The following is a 24,952-nucleotide window of genomic DNA, read 5'->3' as shown; positions in this document are numbered from 1 at the left end:
ACCCCAATTTTGTTTTAAGGCCTAGAATGGCACATACTTGTGAAAATTTCTTACATCAAAATGTTTGAAATTTAGTACCAAAGAAGAAAAACAAAGGCAAATTAAAGTCTTAAAATTCTAGTAGATCATTGCAGAAGCATAAGGGGATAACTTTCCAAAGATTTGGAAACCTAAAAATCCATATAGTTGTACAATTTGCAAACTGATACTACTCATAGAATATATCTCCCTAAGTAGATTAATAATTGTAATACTTCTCAGTAATATTCCTGGCATCTATTATTTTCAATATGGTTATCGTGTGCTCACACTGAAATGTGCATTTCCGTTGCTAATTTTCTTAAATCATTTTAAAAGTAGGTAGACTATAAATAGATTACGGAGCCTAAATTTATTAGAAAATTCCCAATGCCTGCTTTGTCCAACTCTGAGCACCTCCAGGACCTAAAAATAGGCAGGCACATAAAGAAAACTTATCAATGTTTTTTGAAAGAAGGAAAGGAATGAAATTAGGAATGAAAGTACACAGAAGAGAAGAGAGAAACAGTATAGCACTGTCTATGTTCATTTTCTATTCCTTCATAATAAATTACCATACATTTAGTAGTTTAAAATAAACACAAGGATTTTTTCCCAATCCTGGGTAAGGACTCTGGCACCTCTTGGCTGGGTCCTTACTCAGCCTCATGGGACTACCATCAAGATGTTGGCCAAACTACTTTCTCACTGGGAGGCTCGATTTTGGAAGGATCCACTTACAAGCTCACTCAAGTTATTGGCAGAATTAATTTCTTTCCTGGATTTCAACCAGAAACTGCCCCACATCTTACAGGCTTCTCACAGTCTCTTGCTGGGTTGTCCACTTACACCATTAAATTCACAAATTATCATCTCTAGATGAAAATGGAGCCTGACTGATACATTTTTTGCACCCTTGTGAGATCTATGCAAATTACCCAGGTTAGCATGCCCAGACTCCCGATTCACAGATATCATAAGCAAGTAAGCAATAAAAGGTTATAGAAAGTGAGCTTTGAGAGATGGAGAAGAGTCATATCAAGTATGGTATTGTAGACCATGATAAAGAGTTTGAATTTTATTTTTGGTGTTACTCTTAGTCCAAGGCAAAGAGGCCCCATGTACTTTCTCTGTTATTTAGAAAGGTCCCACCTGCCTCCCCTAGCTGTGCTACTCACTAGAAGGTGAGAAATACATTTGATCAAAGGTGTGAGTCCTCCCCCTGAAATGTACCTCAGACTCCAGCATTTTCTGTCCATGTAGTTGGATTCAAAGGCCTTCTTAGGCCCATTCTTTAGAAGGTGTACCATATAGACAGTATGCTTACTCCAGTCTCAAATAGTGGCCAAAATATTGCCCCTTGGCTACTTTCAAAGAGTATGGACAAAGCTTGGATGTAAGAGTTGGAATGTCCAAATTCATGCACAAGACATACCTTGAGAGGTGAAACAAAATAAGGGTATGGGGGAGAAGTGGAACAGAATTTGGGTCAGGGTCCTTTTGAGACCACATTCAGAATTCTGAGGAAACCCTAAGCTCCAAAATCAAACTTTTACAATGACATACTGTCAAGCCAGGCAAACAATGTAATTTATTTAACAGTTTTTAGCATTACATATAACTTTAAATATTCAGGCAAATTTCAGTACATGGTATATTTGCCACCATTTGTAATTTTGCTCTAGACCTTACCCTACCACTCTTCATGTTGGTCCTGGTAGAAACCATGACCAGGGAGTGATAGTATCTAATTGTTTTGAAGATCACACTGGCTGCTGTGTGGAGAATGGACTTTAGAAATTTATAAGTAGCAGTGGGGTTCTCCATCAGAGGCTATTGTAGCAGTTCAAGGGAGAGATAGTGGTAGTTTGACCTAGGGAGGTAATGGTGAAGCTGATGTGAAGGGGGCAGTTTTGTGGTTTCTTTTGCAGGTAGAGATAATCAAAGTTGTTGATGGATTGGATAGAGACAGTTAGGAAAGGTTAGCTCTAAGCCACGACTGCTACTTCTATGGCTTGAACAGTTTGCTGAATGGTAATGAGTTTAATCTCATGTGCTCTCCTTTTGGAGCTTTGACTAAGAGAAAACTTGTGAGGTAGCCAAAAGAAAGAGACATTACTGTCATCTAACTTTTCACAAATCCAATCTTTTTATCTCTACACTTGGCTTTATCTAAGTAGAAATTTATGTCACATATGCTGATGCCCTTGATTGATTTATTTTAAAATTTGTCTCTGTGTATATTTATTTGAGATATGCACATTCTCTTTTCATCAAATGCCAAAAGCCAGGGAGAAATATTTATTTTTCAGGGATTGCCTTTTTCACCCATTTGAGTTAAACTTAGTTTAAAGATATGCAAGTAGATTTATATCAAATCTTTGAGTATTTGATACTGTCTGAAGAAATGCAAAACCCACAATAAGAAATGTCAAGCTTGTCAAAAAATATGACTTTTCAGGGATAGAAAAGTAGCATTTTTGCAGCAGTATTCACATCTGCCAAAAACTGACTGCCCTAACCATGAAATCAATTTGACATATTTCTTAATTCACTATGTTTTAGGTAAGAGGCAAAAATTTGTACAAAGGCCAAAGTAATGTGAATAGATTTTCACCAATTAATGGTATATTCTGTACTATAGAATTGTTTTGCTTATGGAAATTTACAGTATATGCATTCCTATCTTGCAAATACAATACTAAAAGTCAAGTTTTACTTCCTATTTTGTAATTCACTAAATTTTATTTTCATCTGAATCTTTTATAGGTTGTATATAATACCAAATATATAGATGAATATTATAACAGTAATTCATTGAGAGCTATACAACTATTAAAAGGATGTTTCAAGATTTCTGGATGATATATATCTGCTACAATAAATATGCATGTAATAATATCATCTCAGTTTTCATAGGTTGGGATTAGGTAGATGGCAGTATAATCCAACAAGTCAGAGAGAACAGAGTAGGCTTTATCAGGACAAATATGAAATTCAATTTCAAATATGATATTGAGTGTCCTTTTGGCCATGTAGTAGATCTATGTAAGGGAAAGACAAATACATGTATATGGGTTCCAGTGAGATACTCTCCACTGGCCATAAAAAAATTAAGTTACTATAATATAAATTATTAATTATGGCCTTGTTAGGAATATTTCACTGCTGGAAGTGCCAGGACTGAGCAGAGAAATGTAGGGAACGTTAACCACTTAAACATTTGACATTAAAGAATGTAGTCCACAAGGGAGACGTTGTTGGAAATTCAGATTGAGAACCAAGAGAAGTATTATAGAAGCATCAGAAGGGGTATTTGTTTTCCTTAACAAAGAGGGAATGGCCAAAGTATTAAAATTCAACAATGAGGTCAAGTAACTTAAAAGCTGAAAAAATAATTTTTCTGTTGGGTGGTCGGTGTTTGAGCAGCTAAATAACTTCAATACAAATAGTTTCAGAGGGGTGATTGGGCAAATCTAGATCACAGTGGTTTGGAGTGTGAACTAGGGGTTGAGAAGGGAGGACATCAAATGGAGGCTGATTTGTTAGATGTTTATTGATAAGATCTAGCAAAGAGGTGGAGCAATGCAAGCTCTCAGTCTTACCTTTTGTGTGCAAATTTCTTGAATCTCATTGTGCCCCTTATTGACTGAATAATTAGCTAAACAATTTTATTTTCTCACCCACAAAATTGTCATGATAATATAATCTGAGAGGATGTTTACTCATGTTTATAAAGTAGGCAACTTATGCATATACAGGTAAAATGCCTCCTCAGCCTATAAACAATAACTTATGTCACACTAATCAATTTGACATTTATTATTGTAAATTGGTACTCACAAAACAATCTTTAAAATAGTCAGAATATGTTTAACCATTTTTCCATGAAAAGAATTTTTCATTATTTAAATATACTATATGTAATATAGTGATATATTTAGTGAGGTATATATTCCACTGATCTTGCAGAATGTATTTTTTTAAATTCTTGTGAATTAAATCCTTAATACACCATTAACAAAGTGTGTGTGAGCAAATGAATATTCTTTAATTAGCAGAAGGTTGATTAGAGATTCTAACTTTCTTTTCTTTCTTTCTTCATGTTTTGCAGATATTCTCTTCTTTCTTTGTAGAAATCCTTAATCTACTTTTTTGAATAAACATGAAAAGGTTAACAGTTCACAAGGAAAATCCTTCAAAACAGTGGAATATATATAATCAAATAATCTATACTATGGTTTAGACTGGAAGTCAATCTTAATTGTTCTAATACATTCTAATATGTTATATTAGACTATCATGGAAAAATAAAGTTGAGATAAATTTAAATAAATACATTTAAATACACAGATGGTATTACACTTTTTTTTTTTCCAACATGCATTTTGTTCTTCTAGGTATGGCTCTCTTAGGAATGCAACTCACTGAATTACTCGCATGAAATTTTTCTCTCTCCACCTCAGGAATGCAAATTTAAATTCTATTACTAATTGCTTCCTCATAATCAAGAAGCTGGCATCTAGGGATTTTTTTCAGTCCTCAGGCTGCACTGGATGGGAATAGAGCTCTAATGTAATGTACTAAAAGAGTAAGCCAATGTAAACCAGCATACAACTAAGTCTCCCAAAAGAATTCTGAAGCGTAATCAGGATTTACTCACACAGTCATCTTAAAATCAAATAAAACACAATACAGATTTTATTCTTTTAATTTTGCAGAAATGCTTTGAGATAATTATAACAATATTGAATTTTCTGATGATCTTTTGTAAATATGCTAAATTAACTAGTTTAAGTTCTGTTTAATAAAGAATGGAACAGGGGTGGTTTACATCCTGAAAGTTTTGCTTGCTAAAGAAAGGTCAGTTCCAAGTTTCAGTAATTTAGTTTGATTCTACTCCTTTCTGTACTTAAAATTCAGATTATCAACTGTAACATCGATGCCTTATTTGTAACAAGGTACATTATGGATGGATGGATGGATGGATGGATGGATGGATGGATGGATAGATGGATAGAAAGACAGATGTTTCCAAAAACACTCCCAAGCTATGACCTTTGAAGTGGATGGCCACAGTGTTCTTAGAGATGTGAAATCAAAAGTATAGTTGAACTTAGTAGTTGTGGAAGTTAAGATGAAATATATTTATATAATATAAAATTTTTACAGAATAGAATCTGTATTTCTAGCTAAAAATCATCAACTCTATGCTCAGAATATCATTTTAACAAAGAATGATATTATCTTGAATACCACAGAGCAATTTGGTCATATTGTTGTGCTTTCTTGAGAACTTATTAATACATGTCTAAAATAGCTTCTGTAACTATAATGATTTCAGTTAACAATCACATGCCACATTTACAGTTTTTTTAGAGTTAAACAATTATGAGGATCAAAGTGTATTAGATTCTAGTCATCTTATAATATGGTTATTAGTCACAAAGTACAAAGCTTGACTTAAGATACTGATTTTTATAAGGATGTGTTTAAACATTTTAAATGTATTTTTTCATCTAATTTTTTGTAAGATTCATAAGAAGACTCTACATAAATTAATTTACATCAAATTTCCCTTTGTTAATATATGCCACAAGTTTTCAATTCTCCTAAAGGAATTGTTTAGTCTTAATTGAATAAACAGACATTTATGCACCCTATTTTGAAATGCATCATATTTATAAATAAAATGCTCATTTCCATGATATGGGGATCAAAGAAACAAAAAATAAAATGACAGATACACTGGAAATTATCAATAACAACCTTGATTCTAGAAAAATAATTTTAAAATGCTACAAAATAACCTTTAGGAAAGCAAGCAAAAGCATGCCAATATTTAGGGAAGCATAGATTTGAAATATGACACACTTTAAAAAATAGTTTGAAGTTGGCCCTGTCTTGGGATTAAATTATACTCATCTTCAGAAGTAGAGGCTTAACTTTATAGAAGGCAGGATATAATGAAATGTCGTAGCAGGTGAAAGGTTGTACTACCTCCTCAAAACAACCAATCTCTGTGCTGCCAAAAGTGGTATATCAAAGCTTGATAATGAAGGGGTTTCATCACATAAGATGTTATAAAAATTTATTTTGGGCTAGCTATCAAGTGTTATCCCAGGGCATACATATATGGAGAGTAATAAATCATGTGTTAAAATTTATTTTAGATTTATCTTCTCTATATTTTTTTGTTGCAATTGCTCTATTCCTTTCTCATAAAATGCATTTTTTTCAATATATTTTCCCTAGCATCACCTACTCTTACATCATTGCTCAAAATTTTATGAATTTCAATTGTTTCATTATGACAATAATATATTTAAAAACACTTCAAGATAGTGTGTGACTATGTGTATGGGTATTACTTAAAGTTATGCCCAGGAGCAGTTAATATCTTATCACAAATTCATATTTGAACATCAGAGAATGCCATCTAGCATTTTATCAAAAAGAATAGAGTTTAGACACTGGTACTATAAACACTTCAGCTTCTTTTAATTCTAATCAAATGAGGTGATTGTTAATTAATTTTGTGAATGTCTATAATGTGTGAGAATTGATGAAATTAAAATTAACGATTCATTGATTATTATAATGAATATTAAATATAGTACTCATTGAGATTGACTATTCATAATATGTGGGTTGGCCAAAGAGTTTTAGAGAGTGTCTGAATTTTCATGAATATGAAATAAGAATCTAGCCAAGACTGTACTCCATACCTTTATTAATGGTGTCCAAGGCTTACTTCCTAAATGAACTCGTGTCCAATCTATCCTTTCATTTGAAAGACTTCTTGTGACAGTGTTATCTCTAAGACTAATGGTCTCCTGCCTCTGATCTATCAGTGCATTTTCTTTGAGTGCATCTTTCAAGCAAAGAGTGTTTGGAGCTCCTAAAGAAAAAACAGCTCAAACTTCATTGCTGTTACAAAAAATATTATGACTTGCTTTGTACTTTCCTTGGAAAAGAGTATTTTCTTAAGTAAATGTTGTCATAAGGTGGCAGAGGATTTGACTGAATAGTGTTCTGTTGGATGGAAAGTAAGATTTGTAAGTGATGAACTTACATATCTAGCTGAGAAGATTTCTAAGCAAAATGTTAAAAGGTGGAGCCCTATTTCCCCATGATACTTATAGTAAAATACTAGAGGACAGAGATAAATTGAAGAAGAAACTGTTAAGCAGAAAGAAAGAACCTGATGATTTGGAAATTCTCAGCCTATCCAGATTGCAAAACATGGGAGAGAATGTATTTGGAGGAGACTGCCAAAGGTGTGGTTGGATGATTTTGCTAGAGATTTGGTGCCTGATTGTGGATCTAATCAACCATCTTAGCAGAAATGCTTCTAGCTTAGACTGAAGGGAAACAAGGTGGAACAAAATGAAAGAAGGGCATTGAATTTCTGGCACTCTATAGGCAGAAATTGGATTAATGGAGTTATTCAGCTATAGACACGTGCTATCCTTCAAGAAAAGGAAAGAATGACCCCAAAGGTAATTCAGAAACCAGAGTAGGGAGAGGTTACCTGGAGACAGGCCTGGAGGACTGGGCCATTTCCCTCTAAGTTCAAGTGAGCTTAGGCCACTTGATTGCCATGCTGTTGGATTTGGAGAATAGAGCATTAAGCCATAAAGGATCAGTTTCAAGCCTTATAATCAAATGAAATGTGCCTGCTAGAATTTAAATTTGCTTAGGGCCCATGATCCCATTCTTTTTTCTGAATTCTCCTTTTTGAAATTGGAATGTCTATCCTATGCCTGTCTCACCTTTGCATTTTCAAAGCAAATAACTTGTCTGTTTCATAGGTTCACAGCTAAAGTGGAATTTAGCCTCAAGATGATTCATATCTGGGGTCTCATGCACACCTGATTTACGTGCTACTTAGATGAGGTTTTGGACTTAGAGCTCATCTAGAATGGGTTAAGACTTTGGGGAATATTGGGATGAGGTGAATGCAGTTTGCATGTTAGAAGGGCATGACTGGGGCCAAGAAGGCATAGTGCTGTAGGTTGAACAGTGTCTTGCCCCAAATTCTTAAGACAAAGTCTTAATCCCTGATACCTTGGAACGTGACATTATTTGGAAATGGGTCATTGCAAATGTAACTAAGATGAGGTAATTAGGGTGGATCCTGATCCAATATTATATCCTTGTAAAAGAGGAAGTTCGGATTCAGATACAGGCATACATAGAAGGAAGATGGTATGAAGATAAAGAGTCCTATCTATGAGCGAAGGAAAGAGGCTTAAAACAGATCTTTCCCTCATAACATTTAGAATAAACCAATGGTACTAATACCTTGACTTTGGACTTCCAACCTCCAGATTTACGAGATAATTTCTGTTCTTTTAAATCATCCAATTTTTGGCAACTAATACAATATGAAACATTTCTCTTTTTATCATATAAATTTTCTTTGTTTTAAAGAATTTGGGATATTTAAAATAGTTCAAAATTCAATTCTTTATTTTAATTTTTAGAATATCTGGAAATAGGAAGAAACTATTACAAAAATTCTAACATATTAACATATATTATGCCTGTATCTTCCAATCTGAGTCTATATGTCAATTCATATTTACAGAAAGTTCTGTTTTCTCAGTTAACATATTATTTCTGCAGATTATTTATACTTAAAATTAAGTATGTATATTGTAACAGTATTTTAAAGAAAATATATATTCTATATATTCTCTTTCTTGTATATCTTCTACTCTCTCAAAATATGGTTTTAAAATTAGATTAGAATACATATGTATATATAATAAAGATTTTATGTATATTATTAAAATTATGACAAACATTTATGCATTTTTTCATTATTGTCCAATGACAAATTACTAGAAATGTGTACAAATATTATCAACTTTATGGATACATATTTTCATATTGCTTTCTAAGGATTTCTACTGCTTAGTCCTAATACTAGTAATATGACAGTTTTTTCATCAGTCTTGAAAATACATATCCTTTTAAAACTGTTTATTTAAATGTTTAAAGTGTTTTTATTTTTCCAGTTAGCATATAGTTGATTACTAAAACTCAGGGACATTATGATTCAGAAAGTATGTAGGTCAATAGCACTTACTGATACTTCATGGTCAGGCTTACACCTGTACAATGATCACCATTAAGAGAGATTTAATTTTGTATAACACTATCCCACCGGAAAAATGTATGTCATCCTGACAGTAGTAAAGCTGAATATATTACACTTTAGGTCACATGAATATGTGCTGTCTCTGATGAGGGTAAAGAAAATTTCACTGAAAAAAATAAATATGTATGAGAATTAATTGCCTAGTGGTTAGTATAAAATTGGGAATCTGAGGCAGTGTTTATCAGCTATATATTTAAAAGAAGGCTTACAAATCAAAACTTAGATTGTGAACCACAGGAAAATATTGGAAGCAGCCATTATTTTAAATGAGACAATGATGTTTTTGATATCTCTGAGGTTTTAGAGATATCTGAGTTTATTTTATAATACTGCATTACAATTTTTAACATGGCCATTTGGAACACATTCTAAACATAAATTTAATTTCAGCTTCTCTTCCCTCTGATTCATTGCCTATAATGGATATTTTTCTCTTCATTTTACCTTGACACAATCTATTCCTCTCAGTGTTCCATTCTAGTTACAAAATTCAGAATATTTCCTGAAGGTTTTCTAAGAATGTTTTGTAGAGAAGGCAGTTTCTGTAGAAGGCATGTGAAATACAACAATATTTTGTATCATATTATATATCATATCATATCATATTGCACATCAAAAAGAGGAAAATATTAACTTCACAATTCTACCCTTAATTAACAAATAACTTACTATCACTTGGGTGGAAAGAGTCAAGAGTAGCTAAGTGAGTGCCTTATCTGTATATAGTGCCAGATACTCCCTTGACATCTGGGGCATGGAGCAGTGACAGGCTGAAATCTAGGAGCTAGCTTCCTCTTGGCTATCCTGAGCAACATGAGCAAATTTTCCCTTTACTTCTCAGCACTAGTCTTTTGTTTGCTTGTTTTGTTATTCCAGTTACATGTATATACAGCTTACTTTAGCATTAATTCCATGATTAACCCAAGAATTGGTCAGTGAAACACACTTGGCCATGAAGAGTAATTTATCTGACATTTCTCTCAAATATATCATATATAAGCAATTCATACAAGTGGGCAAGAACACCAATGGGACCTAAATAATTACCCCAAAGTATGACTTATAATTTATTTATCCAATATATTTTATTTATTATTTTATTATTTTGTTTATTTATTTAGGCTGTGCCAGATCTTAGCTTCTTCATATGGGATCTTTGTATGGCATGTGGGATTTTTAGTTGTGGCATGGGAACTCCGTTTTGGCATGCATGAGGGATGTTGTTCTCCAACAAAGGATCAACCCAGGCCCCCTGCAATGGGAACGTGGAGTCTTACCCACTGGACTACCAGAGAAGTCCCAATTTACTGACTATATTTTTAATTAAGAATATATATCTTGAAGATCATGTATTATTAAAAATTATTGAAAAAAGTAATCTATACATGAGTTGAGCTGTTTAGGCATTTACTATATATTTTAAATGTAATACTGATTTAGGTTGGAGTCCCTGAAATTTATCATTGGAAATGAATCTTTCCTTTTGCCTTTCTTTTACACTATAGCAAACTTTTTGAGAACAATTACATAGTATTATTTATACTTAGTATCCCACTGCCTAATATATCCTAATTCCTAATATTTTTTGTTAAGATCTTTTATATATTTAAAAATATGTAAAATACATAAAAATATTGATTTCTAAAAATTTATATTTCTAAAACATGTGGATCAGTATAGAACAAAAAACTAAGGTAAAATTCTAAATGATGTATTTTGATAGTTTTAGAAACAAATAGAAATTATAGAACTGTGACATAAAATTTATATAGATGTAAAATACATAGAAATTTAATGGATTTTTAAAGCAATGATATAGACATAGTTGAGAGGAAATTAATAAACTGACATAAAGTTGAGAAGAAATTATGCAGAGCTCAATAAAGAGGAATAAAATGGTGGAATACATAAAAGAGAAGCTCAGAGATGTGGAGGAGAGAGCCATATGTTTTAATCAATAAGTTTTGAGAGTTCAGAATTTTAAGAGAGACAAAGACAGGAAAAGACAGAGAACATAACACAGGAAATAATAGAAGCTATAATGGCTAAGAATGTTTATTCCTCCAGAAACAGTAAATGTATGGGTTGACATCAACAGACATTGACATTTAAGAACAATTACAATGAGTTTTTGAATGCTAAAAATTATAACTATATAGGTATATGTGGGTTTTTGTATGTGAAAGAAATGGTAAGTAGAATCAAATTGCTTTAAGATTTTCTTGAAAGAAAAATTAAAATATAAATTTTAAGCTTGGATTAGATGTATATCTAAAATGATTATTAAAATAAAGATAACAGGAATAATTTCAAACTAATGAGACATTTCTCTATCAGTTACTATTTTTGTTTAATGTCACCCCCAAATTAAGTGACATTTAAGTTGGTTAAAACAATAGTAATTGCCATCTTTCATAGTATCTGTGGATCAAGAATTGAAGTGGCTCAGCTGGGCCATTCTAGTTTAGGGTCCATCACCTCTTATATACGATACTGTCTGGGGCTTGGGTTATCTCAAAGGTTTCTACATTTATATGTTTGGCAATTGGGTTGGGAAGACTTGAACAACTCAGAGCTGGAACATCTGAAGCTCTTCAGGAATCTCTTTCTCTCCTTTTGATCTAGCCATCATGGTTAGGGTGGCCAGAATTCTCATATTTAGGATTAGGGCTTCCAAAGCTTGTATTCTGAGAGCAAGCCAAGTGGAATTTATATCACTTTCTGTTGCTCATCATCCACCACATTCTGTTGATCAAAACATTACACATTTCATTGAGGTTTCAGAGGAAGGAACATCATCTCTCAATGGGGGGTGTCCCAATTTTAAAAATTTTTTTTTGGTATTTTAAAAATTTTCTGTACATTGGTACCCTCAAAAAATAGAGATATTATGAAGTCTTTGCAACTTCTTTTTTTAAACAGAGTTTATTTTTTAAAGCAGTTTAAGATTACAGCAATCAATATTGAGCATAAGGTACAGAGATTTCCCATATACCCCCTAGCCCCATATATGCATAACCTCCCCAATTATCAATCAGCATTCCCACCAGAGTGGTACATTTACTGTAATTGGTGAATCTACCTTGACACATGATTATCACTCAAAATTTATAGTTTACATTAGGGTTCACTCTAAGTGTTGTACAGTTTATGGCTTTGGACAAACATATCACATGTGACTACTGTTATAGTATCATACAGAGTAGTTTCATTGTCCAAAAAACCCTCTGTGCTCTGCCTGTTTATTTCTCTATTCCCTATAACACCTGGAAACCACTGATATTTTTATTGTCTATATAGTTTTGCCTTTTCCAAAATGTATAATTGGAATCATATAGTATGTAGCCTTTTCAGATTGGCTCCTTTCACTTATTAACATGCATTTAATGTTTCTCTGTAGTTTTTCATGATTTGATAGCTCATTTATTTTTAATGCTGAGTGATATGCCACTGTTTGAATGTAGTGCAGTTTATCCATTTATCTGCTGAAGAACATCTTGGTTGCTTCCACATTTTAGCAACAATGACTGAAACCACTGTAGACTTCTGTATGTAGGTTTTTGTATGCAAGTACATTTTCAACTCCTTTGGGAAAATACCAATGAGCAAGATTGCTGAATCATATGTTAAGATTATTTTAATTTTGTAAGAAACCTCCAAATACTCTTCCAAAGAAGCTATTCCATTTTGCATTCCCACTGTAAATGAATAAAAGTTTCTGTTAGATTATATCCTTGCCAGTATTTAATGTCAGTGTTCTGGGTTTTGGCCATTCTAATAGGTGTGTAGTAGTATTTCATTGTTGTCTTAATTTTCATTTATCTGATGACATATAATGTAGAGAATCCTTTAATATACTTATTTCCCATCTGTATATCTTATTTGATGTGGTGACAGTTAAGGTCTTTGGACTTTTTTAAAAAAAATCTTGTTGTTTTCTTATTTTGGGGTTTTAAGAGTTCTTTTTACATTTTGGATGGCAGTATTCGATCAGATAAGTGAAAATTTTGTAGATAGTTTCTCTTAGTCTATGATTTGTTTTTCCATCCTTTTAAGTGTCTTTTATAGAATAGAATTTTTAATATTAATGAGTTCTAGCTTATCAATTATTTCCTTCATGGATTGTGCTTTTATGTTATATCTAAAAGTCATCATCATACCCAAGGACATCTATATTTTCTCATATGTTATCTCCTGGGAGTTTTATAGTTATTCATTTTACATTTAGGTTGTGATCCAATTTGTTTATTTTTGAGAAGGGTTTGAGTTTTGCATTGAGATTCATGCTTTTGCATGTGGATGCATAGTTTTTCCAGCATTTGTTGAAAGACTATCTTTCCTCCATTGTATTGCCTTTGCTCTTTTGTCAAAGATTGGTTGATTATATTTATGAGAATCTATTTCTGAGCTCTCTATTTTGTCCCATTGATATATTTGTCTATTCTTTCTCTAATACCACACTGTCTTGATAGCTTTAGAGTAAGTCTTAAAGTCAGGTAGTAACCATCCTCTAATTTTGTTCTCTTGAATACTGTGTCTTTGCAACTTCTAAAAGGCACTGATGTGTATGTGTCTGTGTCTGACAAACAACAAATGTTTCAATTATGCCCATACACATATAAGAATATTCATCAGTTTGCAATAGCCTCAAAATAGAAATAATCTAACTGTATGAGAATAGAGAATAAAATGTTGGATATTTTCACAAAGGAATGCAGCACAACAAAGATAATGAATGAGCCACACATACAACTACACAAATCTATCTCTCTACAGATGTTATGCAAGAAAAGCCAATGACCAAAGAGTACACAAAGATTCTTTTAAGATAAAAAACAAATGAAACAGAACTGGATTGTTAAGTAACACATCTACAGTTGTAAAACATAAGGAAAGCCAGAATGTTATTTTCACCAGTGTCAGGACCATGGTTACCAATGAGGTGTAAGAGAGAACTAAATTATCCAGGAGGGATACACAATAAGGTGGTTTGACAAGACATTCCCTGTTGTGTTGGGAGGTAACTGTCTGCACCTTGAGGCTCTCCAGAACCCTGGTGACAGAAAATGTGTACTAAATATTTCTATGTTGATCGGGTTTTCATATATTGTCACTGGCTCTGAAATGCCTCAGTTTCAGTGGTGAGAGAGGTATGATTTGGTGTTCAAGAATTTTGTCTTTACTGAATAATGTAACTGGGTACTCTGCCTCAGTTACTTTGGGATCCATATTGCATAAAAGTAGAGCCTTGGTGGGTAGTGTAACAGATGATTTCATATTTTATATATGTCTATATGTATGGTGTAGATGTAAATTAACATGTAAAAAATGTTGTCACCAGTATATGTTTAGGTATGTTTATTCTAAAATTTCCTTAATTAAGAAATTCCTTTCCTTTTAGCTCTCCTCCATCTTCCTCCTTCAAAATTATATTTTTAGTCCTCCATGTATTAAAATCTTTTCTGGTATCCCATATGGGCCTTCCTTAATTTGCACCATATCACAGACTAATTGACACTTTTTTTGCTTAATTTCAATCCCAATTGTTTCAATTCTTAGAATATTTTTCAAAAATAAAATTGAGTTTTCCTTCCTTGTGCATACATGCAACACATTTCCTGCTATTTTTGTATTTATTTCATAATTTTGAGGGAGTATATGAAAGGGGGACTTAATTGAAGGCTACTGAAAATAAAAACATTTTGAAAACTGTAGCCATGAACAATATAAATTTGTAACATCTACCTTATTTAAAAGCTTAAAGCATTTTATGTCCTTTTATATTTTGAGATATAGGAAAATGTCACAACGAAAAATTAATATTTTGAACCTGTAAGTAGAACTGGTTCAATTTAACTCCATATTTTAAATAAGTTTGTATTGTTTGATGACCCATAGTAAATGAGAATCATTAATGTGACATCTTTATTTTATTGTAATGAGGTCTCTTTTGTAGACATCGAAGTTGAAATCTTACTATGATGCATTTATAGAAAATAAGAAAAAAGATTAGAAGTGTTGAGAGAGTCTCTGAGTGTCAACAAATATTTCTGATAGCCTTCTAACATTTTTTTCATGTCCTTGACTTGTAGATTTCTGTTCCCTAAACCAAGATGTATTTTTTAAAAATATTTTTGGGTACTTTTCCCCTGGATATAAAACTAAGTCTGGATGTCTTGAACCATTAGATTTTGATTGCCATCAATTTCTCCTCTTCCAGTATTCCATACTCTGATCCCAAGAGTATAGCTAAGGTTCATAATTGGCCTGGGTAAATGTTATTCAAAAGCAAGCATAGCAGGGTAGTTAGAAGAAACAGAAAGCATGTGTCTTCAAGGTGCTTTAAATATTTTCAAAGGGGAAATTATTCAAAACAAGACAGGAAGGAAAATGGAAGATAATTTACAAGCTAAATTAACATGAGACCAATTAGATTATGCAATATGACTGGAACTTCCACAGAGTTTGAGATTTGAGATGAAATCATCCATGGAACCAATGACTTTAGAAATAAGCCAATTATATTATTCACTGAATGTGTTTATGATCTAAGAATTTTTATGCTCTTACACTAATGAAATTGCAGCAGTATGCTATAATATGTAGGCCACTAGCTTAAAATTAATTGGGTAAAATAATAAAACAATAAAAATATATCTTATTTCATATTTTAATAATATTTTAACTTTATAGATTATTTAGTAGTTAAATGTATAGGCATTTTCAACATTAATGTCATTCATTGCAGAAACATTACCACAGTCTTTTCAATAATTAGGAAAATAAATTAACCCATACCAAGAGCATTTACTTAAAGAAAAAAAAAAGTATCTTAGTTAACAGTAAAATAAATTGGCTCACTAAACAACGTTTGGCTGTTTAAGAAGAGTTAATTAAAAGAATCAATACAATAGAGATTATAAGCTTTTTTTTAGGTGGTTAGCAAATATCAATAAACATTCATGGAATATTGAATGATTATCATCTACCTTTTTTCAACTGTATTTTTATGACAATAGATCTAATTAAAAGTATTTCAATCATATTCCTCAATGGCCCATATACTCCTAGAAAATAAATATTTCAAGTGTATTTCCTTGTTGTTATTTATCTTTTCATGCCCCATGTCCTTTTTACTCTTTTAAAGTTGTTAACTCAATTTTAGTAATACTATCTTATATATCCTCACAAACCTCAAATTTCTATCTGATGTCTCTCTAGAGATTAGATATTTAATAAATATATCTGAGGCTAATATATGAATAAATGAATTAAAAAATTAAGGGTTGGGAAGAAATACTATGAACATTTTTGGGAAGAAATACTATTATGGAAAATGAAAAATATGTTTTATCACCCATGATTCAATTCAATTCAATTCCACATATATTTATCAAAAGCCTTGTATATTTTTGGTAGTAGCTATAAGTATTATAGGCATTCATCATGAAATTAATTTAATTTGTCATAGTAGTATGTTATAAAATGCAATATCTGAGGGTACAGAAACAAAATGTTATGCGTTCTATGTAGTAATAATAACAATTTTTGGAAGGTTTTGGGTAATTTCTACATCTCTAAAATAAATATGTTGAAAATATTGAATTAATTATTGAAAGCACTGGGAAATATTATAACGGAGTTTAAGTTATACATCACATGCTTATCATTTTTTTAAATTGATATTTAATAAATTACCTAAGGTAATATTTCTATACAAGAATTTAGGCTATCAAGGCACAACATTTCTCTAAACTACACTTTTTCCATAAATGTCATGAAAAATAACTATCGGTATACTTTCCCCAGGCCTACTCTGTCTGCATTTAAAGTGAAAATTTAACAAATTGTAGTCAATGAGGGATTTGACAAAGTGCAATAACTGGAAATTGCCAATAATCTGTTTCTAATTTGTATTAGAAAAGAAAAATGAGCTGAGTCATTGAATGTATTTAAAAATGAATTGCAGTCGGTATATATTGTGGCTAACCAGCTTTCAGACACTGAATTATACAAAGGTTAATAATACATGTTTAAGAAGATGAAGAAAATCCTTATGAATTTTATAGGAAGATTTCCAAATACCAGTAATAATGTAGCAAGTTGTTTCAGTCAATTTATCACATCTTGAATCTGAAATAAATTCTTATTATGTAAAGATTTTAAGGAAGAAAAGGATAATGCCATCACCAGAGCTTTTATATAACTTTATATCAAATGCTACTGAAGCAGTCTTGAAATTATTACAAAAAAATAGAAAGGACTTTTCTCATATTTTTATAGGAAAACACTATATAAATTAGAAAAAATATGGCTACAGCAAAATATAGTGGAAATATTTAGCAATTGTTCCCTTGAACTATTCATTATTTAGAAGTAATTGATTTGTTCATATTACATCTTCAAAAAACGTTTTTTTTAGCATATTTCATTTATGACAAATAATAATTTGTATGACATTTCTTCTTACTAAATAAATGATCTTAGAATCCCACTTTACATTTCAATAAAGCTACTACCAAATCCCTAAACACAAACTAAAACCAAACAAATTTACATGCATTATTTTCTGCCCCCCTCAATTAAACTGATAGTTTCTCAGGATGTAATTTTTTCTGTAAGTAATATTTAATATTTTACATTAAAGTAGAAATGTCAGAAGTGAAAATATAAAAGAAGTGAGAGACAGCTCATGTATGGATACATTCTATATCCTTTGTATATAAAATTCTTAGGTATCATATATTCTAAATTGTAATCAAGCACTCAGTACAGTGACTACATTTAAATGAGGTTATTAAATGTATTCAAGAAAATTCCTTTTCTACACCAGTAACAGTGTATACATTATTTTTGTTTTGTTTGTTTTTTTGCTGAAGCAGAGAGAGATCCCATTTTAACAACAAATCCTAATCATATTCTCAGTGCCTATTACAGAGCCTTGAGCAGAGGAGGTACTCAATAAACAATTTTTTGATAAGTGAATGTATTTACAGTGTAAGCTTTGAAACCATCTTCCCTACTTACTAGCTGAAATACAAATTTTTCTTGTTGTACTAATTCATAAAGTGAGAACAATATAAGTACCAACTTACAAGTTTTTTAGGAAGGTTAAATAAGACCACAGGATTGTATAACTAAAGGTACCATTCTCATGTATCTATGTAAATGATGTCCCCTGGAGTTTTAAAATATGGTGATGTGAGACTAATTGATTCATACATAAAGTACTTAAAACAGCCACTGTCACAGAGCAAACTTTCAATTATTCAGTTATTATGGTGCTTCATACTTGAAGACATGTTGTGGTATTTGGCTTGATCATGGATGTTATCAACTAGGACATTGTTGATTCTATTGTTTACTTTCTATTTGTTTAATTTCAGAATAACTGTTAATCACCTTAATAAAAATTTTGTTAAGATTTTCAGAACTGGAACAGATCTTAATGATATCCTATCATACCTCCATACAAAACAAGGATCTACTTGAACACTAATGTGCCTAGAAAGTCTTGGTCGTCTTGAATTATAGTAATCAAGGGAGCTTACCAGAAAGAATGCTGATATGAATTTTAAAGGTCGAGGAAGAACTAGGAAGCAGAAAAGATAAAGTGTGTTTCTTTAGTAAAACAGTAATATTATTAATGTTGGTAGCAAAATATATCATTGCCACTATTAGAGCTGATTGTAAGTTTGATTACAGGTAAAGTGGACAGACATACCAGTTCCCCCTGAATAGCCTGGGTTTATGCCTATTTCCAAGTATAAATTATCAATAGCATTCCCTTTCATTATCACAAGTGTCTCAGCCTAGATGATAAATTATATTGTTACCTTAAATATAAAGGGACTTTCACATGTTGTATAGCCACTCGACTAAGAAGAGCTTTGCTTGCAAATAAACTTAACTTGAATTAGCTTAGGAAAAAATTCTGGGGCTCTTGTTTGAACCATAGGAAACTAAAGAGTACAACTGCTTTCAAGGACTGATCCATATTGTACTATTTTTACACTTGTGTTCCAAGTGTAAACTGAAATTTCATTGTCAGATTTTTTTCAACTTTTGTCAGTTATCTTACAAATCATAATTATGGTATTGTTTTACTCGATGTATAAATGTACTCACATATTATAAAATGCAGTTTGGTAGTTTAATTCATTAAATGGTGTGACATCTAGACTTGGTTATCTGGAAAGTGAAAGCCATGTAAGTAACATAATAATCTTTCATGTATAAAAATTTACCTGATTGTTGGGTTATGATGGAAATCTCTCCCAATCTCTGTCTCCTCTTTGCGTCTGTAGTTGAATATGTATATATGTGTATAGACATATGTAGAGAATGATTATCTAAACAGACACCAAATAATTACAAAATTTTTCCATGTACTGTTACAAAAAGCTAGTCTCAACAAATATAAAAGCACTGAAATGCCTGGGGGAATTAAGCCAGAAACAACAACAGAAATCCAAATATAATTTGAAAAATCCTCATCTATTTGGGAATTAAATAACAATTACCTAAATAGCTTGATCATGGGTAATAACAAATAGCAGTAAAAATGAGAGAATATTTTGCACTAAATTTTAATGAAAAATGTGTAGAATTCTGCTTCAAAAAAAAAACAGTATTGTATCTATTCTAATAATGAGAAAAAAAATCCAAATAATCTACAAAATAGTAACTTCTTCAAACCCATAAGAGAGTTAAGGCCACCATGCAACCAAGAGGATTGAATTCCAAGGAATATTCAACACCTCTGCTAGAGCACACAAACTGTTTCTGGTCTGACAGAGCATAAGAGGAAGAGGTAGTTAACCAAAAACAGATATCTAACTCTACGTATATCTATCTATCTATCTATCTATCTATCTATCTATCTATCTATCTATGTATATATGTGTGTGTATATATATATATTTAGAGAGAGAGTTAAATAAAATAGATAAAATTTATATATATATTTACTTGACTACTGCATGATTGTATGGGTAAACAGTAGTAAATGTAAATGTATATAAAGAGCAGTACTAAGCTACAAAGTTAAAGGGAAAAGAATGACACAGCATCATGATATGCAATCGGTAACATCTTTTGATACAGTGTACTAAAGCTTCTCTTCTGATTTTTTTAGTAGAATAAAATATTATGTCCTTAAACTTAGTATGTTTTGCCAAAAATCATTTTAATCTTCTCAATTTAAATCGAGTCAGGCAAACATAGCCATCATTATTAGTATTATTATTTATTTATTAATTATTATTATTTTTTATAAATTTACTTATTTATTTATTTTATTGGCTTTCTTTTTAGTTGCAGTGAGTAGGGGCTGCTCTTCGCTGTGGTGCACAGGCTCTTCATTGCCGTGGTTTCTCTTGTTGTGAAGCACGGGCTCTAGGCATGTGGGCTTAAGTAGTTGCAGCACTTGGGCTCAATAGTTGTGGCTCACGGACTTAGTTGCTCCGTGGCATGTGGGATCTTCCTGCAGCAGGGATCGAACCCATGTCCTCTGCATTGGCAGGTGGATTCTCAACCACTGTGCCACTTAGGAAGCCCAGTATTATTTTTATTTAACAAAAATTATTAGGAAATTTTTAGCCTTAGTAATCAAGAATACAAAGAAATAAAATAACTATTCTTGTGGAAAAACGGTATTTCACAAAAATGTGAATATTTTCCTTATAAACCAAATATATTCAATGGAAATATAAAAGAGTAGACATAAAATAACCAAACAAAAGATTTTGTAGTTGTCCTGTATATGCTGGTAGGAAAAAAAAATCAACTTCTCTGTGTTAATTAGTTAAAAAAATAATAAGATCTTGTTCATTGAGAAGAATAATAAGTGACATAAAAGTAATAGAATCTGTACAACAGCTATTACCACTTCCTGAGAAACAAAATAATGTTTATTTATATATTAAATCTTGTAGGAAATTCAGTTTTCCAAGAACCAGTTAAAAGCTTTAAAGACATATCAAGCAAAAATTCTGTTACACATTATTAAAAGTATATTACAATTCATATTATTCTAAGGTTTTTTGAAAGTATGAAATGTGAAAACTAAAAAGAAATGTTGGGGAAAAAAGAACAATGTGATAATTTTAACACTAGATATTAAAATAAAGTGGAAAATTTAGCAATCAAAAGATTTGATACTAATCAAAAGTACAGAAAAAAATGAAGCAGAAATGAAAACCTTAAAGTTGTATGCTTAAATACAGAAAACTGTGCCAGTAGTTTCCTCTCCTCCATCAGTGAAGCGTTTGGATAATCCATCTCAGTACTCTCTGCCACTAAGTCTTAACATGAACTCTAATTACTCTCATCATATTGCATATACACAGTCATTTGATCAAAATTGGCACTCAAAATAAAGCCCAATAGCATTGCCTGATATAATTTTTAAAACAGTGATTTAATTAAATAAATACTCTAAATGAAAACTAAATTATGAATCCTGGGAAATGAATTAATTACTGGGGAAAATATAAATTTTTCACTTCACATTTTACACAACAGTAAATATCAGTAATGTAAAAATATTATTAAAATAGCTAAAGTTTGCAATTTTTAACATATGAAAGAGGAAAATCTGTTGGTGACTAACTGAAATTTGTGTAAGGACTTCAAAATGTAACTTTACAGGAAGAATTAACAGAATTGTTAAAATATTTTTCCTAAGTATTTTTGGTGAATATCTGTATGCAAAAATATTATTCTAAAATTGTAACACATATTGAAGTAATATAACTATATAATAATAAGAATGAGAAATGGCTATTGATGTAAAATAGGGTAATTATGAGTGAATTAGGCAAAGATAACAAAATTTAAATTATCAGGGTTTAAAATATTCCTATTTTAATAAAAATCCTAGAAATATATTTAAAAATATATCAATCATGTTTAAAATAATCAAAAGAAAATAAAAGAGGATACAAATTTTCTGAAAAACTTTATTACTGGGTTTCATGAACTATAAAATTATGTGTATTTTTGTGCTCATTTTATGAGAACATTGTAAAAGATGTATTTATTCAAATATTAGAACATGTATAATGTATCTTTGTATATCTATATATGAAGTATATTTAAAACAGGAACACATACATATAGTGACCGACAAGTATGGGAAAGTACAATTTAGAAGGAAAAAACACCATTTCCAGTTTCTCAAAACAAGTCCACAACTACTTACTTAGAACCCTTGAGTCCAGTTATACTCCAGAATTAAACATCTTTCACTTTTTAAAGGCAATGCAATGTATAGACTGGATATTGTGTAACACTCTCAGAGGGGCCTATAGCAGCACACTCTAATAAAAAATATCAATATGCTATTTACCACAAGGACTGTAGACTAAAGACTATAACATACTCCCATCATTCACATCAGGTTTGGCTGCCAGATAAGACTGCAACAAACTTAAAAAAAACACTTTTGTGGGTTAGGGATTTTGGATTTGTACTTGAGCAGGCTCAGAGAAGGAATCTATTCTCTTCCAGTGGACCCTCTGCATGCCATAGGCCTTTCTCTCCACTGTTGGGAAATTTATTAGTTGTCTTGGCATCCCATTTGAACAAGAGACAGATTACAACTTTACAACCTCAGAAGTATCATCATCAATCATTTCATGCACTAGAGGCTTTGTATTCAAAAGGCTTTATAGTGTTATAGCAGCTAAAATGTGTAATGTCCTTTGGCTTAGAAGAAAATATTGGATTAGGAATTTATGCTGTTCTTATTCAGTTACTATCTTTTGAAAATTTGAGAATGAAAACCAAATAGACCTCGTTGATATTAATAACTACTCCTCTTAAAAATCACACAGCAAACAATTATCATGTTAGATATTTTCACTTATGATCTGTACTTCCTCATGAAATTTTATTAGTTCTAACAGTGTTTATGACACAGGAGATACTTAATAATTATTTGTGTTGTTGAAAGAATAACACATTTTACTAGATTTTCTTTTGGATTAATATGCTTTTTTAGGATAATAAAAAATATGCCAGTTCATCTGTTTACAGGCTACATAAATATAAGTAATTTATAGCAAACACTGATTGAGTACATACTAATGCCAGGCAGTATGCTGATAATTTCACACATATTATTCAGTTGATCATAAAAGAAATCCCTGGATGTAGTAGGAGCCTTTAAGATGCTTGCCTTATATATGAGAAATGGAGGCTTTAATAGGTGAAACAGATTGCGTAAAATCACAAATATGGCATGAGACAGAGGTAAGGTTCTGACTCTAGAAACTGGTGCTCTTAACCACTACAGTATTACAACTATTCTTGAAAAGGTATACTTTAAGAATTTTCCTCCTACTGGAGACAAAATGAGGGCATATGCATGACATGCACCATAAGGGATTTGACTTAAAGTAAAACTTTCAAACAGAGAGTATTGCCGAGAGATTCCCTGCAGTCACCTTTTCTGAGTTGTCATCAGAAGAACTAGGTAGTAGACAGGCAGAAAGGATGTCCTTTTAGGATTTTATATACCCTGGCAAAATAACCAATAGGAAGAAAAGATAGAATAACTCACTGAAATACATGATAATTATTCAGGATTGTACTAGGAATGCATCTTTATAAATCTTGCTCAGATTTCTTTTTTACCCCTAGCAGTTTCTAGAACTGCTGCTCTTGTTTCTACAGCTAGAGACTGGGTTTTTTTGTTTGTTTTTTTGTTTTTTGTTTTGTTTTGGCTTTCTGATTTCTGGAATACTTTAAAATAATATAATTTCCTAACTCTTTTAAATTAGAAAATCTTATACCTCTTTTTGTAAAAAGATATATTTTACACTGGAAGTTAAATAAACTATCTTGGTCAGTTCTTCAAAGACAATGATAAATTCTTAAGCAAATGAATAGCAAGTGTTCTATCATGTATGGCAAATAAACTGAGTGACCATGATTATGTTGGAACATAATAAAAAATGAGATGTTGATTTTTGTTATATAACCTACCACTATTCCATAGCATAGAAGTCTCATTCTATCTATAGATATTCTAATTATAAAAAAGATTTCTTGAGAAAAGATTTACAACACTCATACCCTAAAGGTGGACATATGTATTCATTTTATTTTATTCATTTTATTTCATTATATTTTATTTTATTTTACTTTTAAGATCTCAATAGGAATATAATTGCTTTACACTCTAGTACCAGCTTTTGAGGTATGCCAAAATGAATCAGCTGTATTTAGACATATATCCCCAAATCCCTTCCCTCCCACGACTCCCTGCCACCCTCCCTGTCCTGGCCCTCTAAGACATCACCCATCATCGAGTTGATCTCCCTTTGTTATACAGCAACTTCTCACTAGCTATCTATTCTACAGTTGGTAGTGTATATATGTCTATGCTACTCTCTCACTTCATCCCAGCTTCCCCTTCGCCCCCTGCCCTCCCAACCCCATGTCCTCCAGTCCACTCTCTGCATCTGCATACTTATTCTTACCCTGTCACTGGGTTCATCAGTATCATTTTTTTTTTTTAGATTCCGTATATATGAGTTAGCATACACTATTTGTTTTTCTCTTTCTGGTTTACTTCATTCTGTATGACAGACTCTAGGTCTATCCACCTCATTACATATAGCTCCATTTCATTCCTTTTTTATGACTGAGTAATATTCCATTGCATATATATGCCATGTCTTCTTTATCCATTCATCTGTTGATGGGCATTTAGGTTGCTTCCATGTCCTGGCTATTGTAAATAGTGCTGCAGTGAAA

The sequence above is a fragment of the Hippopotamus amphibius genome, chromosome 10 (assembly GCF_030028045.1).
Source record: "Hippopotamus amphibius kiboko isolate mHipAmp2 chromosome 10, mHipAmp2.hap2, whole genome shotgun sequence".
Taxonomy (NCBI): Eukaryota; Metazoa; Chordata; class Mammalia; order Artiodactyla; family Hippopotamidae; genus Hippopotamus; species Hippopotamus amphibius.
Note: the sequence above shows the minus strand (reverse complement) of the source record.